This window comes from Diceros bicornis, chromosome 8 (assembly GCF_020826845.1).
Source record: "Diceros bicornis minor isolate mBicDic1 chromosome 8, mDicBic1.mat.cur, whole genome shotgun sequence".
In the NCBI taxonomy this organism is placed as follows: domain Eukaryota; kingdom Metazoa; phylum Chordata; class Mammalia; order Perissodactyla; family Rhinocerotidae; genus Diceros; species Diceros bicornis.
The window spans coordinates 55607449-55610369 of NC_080747.1; positions in this window are offsets into that span (position 1 = coordinate 55607449).

Below are 2921 nucleotides of genomic sequence, written 5' to 3' on the forward strand. Positions count from 1 at the left end.
TTTTCTTTGAGTTTGGCTGGAAATCTTGATCAGTTCCATCCAAATTAATCCAGCCACTGATTTGAACAGATTCCTCTCCTAGTCTTCCAAGGTCTTGTCCATTCCTCAGTTTATCAAGTCAGAGATTAAAGACTCTTCCTAGGAGTTCGGCTCATGATTTAAAATTAAAGTTTTAAGTAATATAATCTTTAAAAGGAGAAGATAAATATCTAAACACCTGGAAGTTGTTACTATTGAAATCTTAGTGCTTTACTTTAGTCATTTTTTTCAGTTCAAAATTGAGATGCTGTTTGAGGCCTTAGGAACGTAATGATTAATTTTATATTCAGTATCAATCATATTGAACATTTTCTAAATATTTTACATCATTTTGGTTCCCACATGTTATAATTATTGCATATTCTCTAAAGCAACTAGACAAGAAGTAAGATAGAGCACACAATAGCCAGGGTTTCCCTTCCAATTAGAAATATCAGGAGACTGTCAGGGTTTCTACTCTGCTGTGAAGCATGTTTTATACCACCAATCTATTTTCGTTAGACACATCTGACCTTGTTCTCCTTGTAATATAAAACACTATTTTTTGTCTTTGATTTGAAGGTTGCCTTTGGTTTGGAAACTAATAACGATAGTACCTTATTTATATTGTAACACTTTGTTGCCTCAGAGAACTAGTTGATTTTGACAATTGGGAATGATTGATGGTGTGGCGGAGCAAAAATAAATGATTGGAATGCAATACTTACCCTTTTCAGTAACTTAAAATTTTTAAAAAATTCTTTTCTACATTAGTTTTACTTATGATATTTGGAAATAAGAGTCAAAACTACTTAGCTACACTGCAGATACTTTGGGGAGAAAATGCATTCCTCAGAAGTGCTATTTGTTATGGGGATGATTTCCCCATTTAATCAGAAACTAAGTGAGTTTGCCCATTTCTACCTCTTCCTTTCCCCCATACTTCTGCTCGTCTCATAAACTCTACTGTGACCAGTAGACCAGGCACAAGTACTTAGGCTTCCTGTTAACTAGCAGAGGCCAGAAATCTGCAGTCAACTTGGAGACATAAGTTGAATTTTACTAGAAGTAAGGCTTTCTCTTCCTTTCTTTTATAAAAAGTCCCTCTTCAAATATATTTGCCAATTTTTTGTCCTTGAGGTCAAAGAATCATTCAAGCTAACTGTGATAAGATTATCTATTAAGCAGATTCAGTAAGTGATTTAGCACAGAGTTTGATATTTATAACCCAAGCTTAATAGACCTAAAATTAAAGCTTTGTCGTAGAACAATATAAATCATTAGGGGGATATCTGTTTTTACAGAAATAGTGGCACAAATAAGAGGAAGATAAGCAATTTATTCTTAGATGAGAAATTAACTATCAATAAATGTTAAAGAAAAAAGATATTTTTTCAATTTCATGAGATTTTGAAATAAATAAGTTTTCAAGTATAGAGTTTAAAAAGTTTAAACACTAATGTTATTTGGTTTAATATCTAGTTAATGTAATCAAAGCAATAATTTACAATGATGCTGAATTATTAATTCTGACAATAAGATAATGTTCTTTAATATGCTAGTCTTTAAAATCATAGGTTAATCTTTCATCATTTTCTGTCAAAGTCTAGATGTCCCTTCACTTTTTCATTACTAAGAAATAATGTAACCTAAAAGAATTGAAGTAAACTCAAGATTTGGATACTTTGTTAGCAATTTCTGAGTTTATTCAAAAGAAGTACCCTGACAAATAGATGATATATTCTATCTTGTAGAAACAAAAGGTTTTCTTAAAAACAAATATTTACCTATTTAAATCATCTATATATCATTATAATAAATATATTATTATTTTGGTGATAATTTTTGGTATGCCGAGGCTAAACTTTTGTAACGTGTTATATTTTTTCCGGTTTCCATGTTAATAAGAACACATTTTTCAGGAGTTTAATAACTTCTGGCTTTCCTAGTCAGTTAAAATAATATTTTAAAACACTTTATTTTTTAACTATTTACAATTCATATGTGACTATATTATGAAATGGTACTCAAGTTTCTTCTGTATCGTAACCTAATTGAAAACCTAATAGGTAGATGCAAATATTTTGTACACATTCACATGCGTATATAGTGAAGAAAACATCGTTATACATGTTACGAATAAAAAATGATTCATATTTTTGTCTGTTTGGATTTGTGAAATTCGTTACCTTTTACAATGAGAGAAATCCCTGCCTACCTTCTGCTTCTTCCTTTCATTTTCTCCTGGGGTTCTTGGCTTCTAAATCCCCCTTTAGTTCTGCGATTATTCTGGATTCTGCATCTACACCTAGCCAAAGAGGCTGAAATCCTAATCTTTCACTCTCAGTTCCCGCCAGTCTTTTCCCCCAGAGATGGTCCTTTCATCCATTCAGATGAAATCTCCTCATATATGATACCGGTAATCCATATGACACCATGAAAATGCAGGCACCTTTCGCCCTTAAAGCAACTATCAGATTATAAAATCATGATTGTTCCATGAAGCAAAGCCACCCCACTGTCCTGTAGATCATTTGTGCTAATGAGCTTGCCTCATTGTAGTTCTTCTTTTCCAGGAACTCATAGACATAAGATTTCATCACACAAGTAATGATGGAGTGGGTGGGGGGAGGTCCTAAAACTCATAGAGAGTTTGGAATAAACTAGGTCTTTCTTCCTTTCTTGATATAAAAATGCTATTTCATCAATAGCTAGTAGGAAATACCTGAGGATTCAATTTCTAGGTGTCATAATGGTATCATATTACTTGTGTGAGAGGTAGAAGAAATCACATCTGTTAGTATTACTCCTGCACCATCCCTTAGCAGTTATTGGCGAGCTTCCATTCTAGATGTTCATAAAACCTAATGTCGTTCTCCCTCTGTTGTAATTAGTATTTTGGT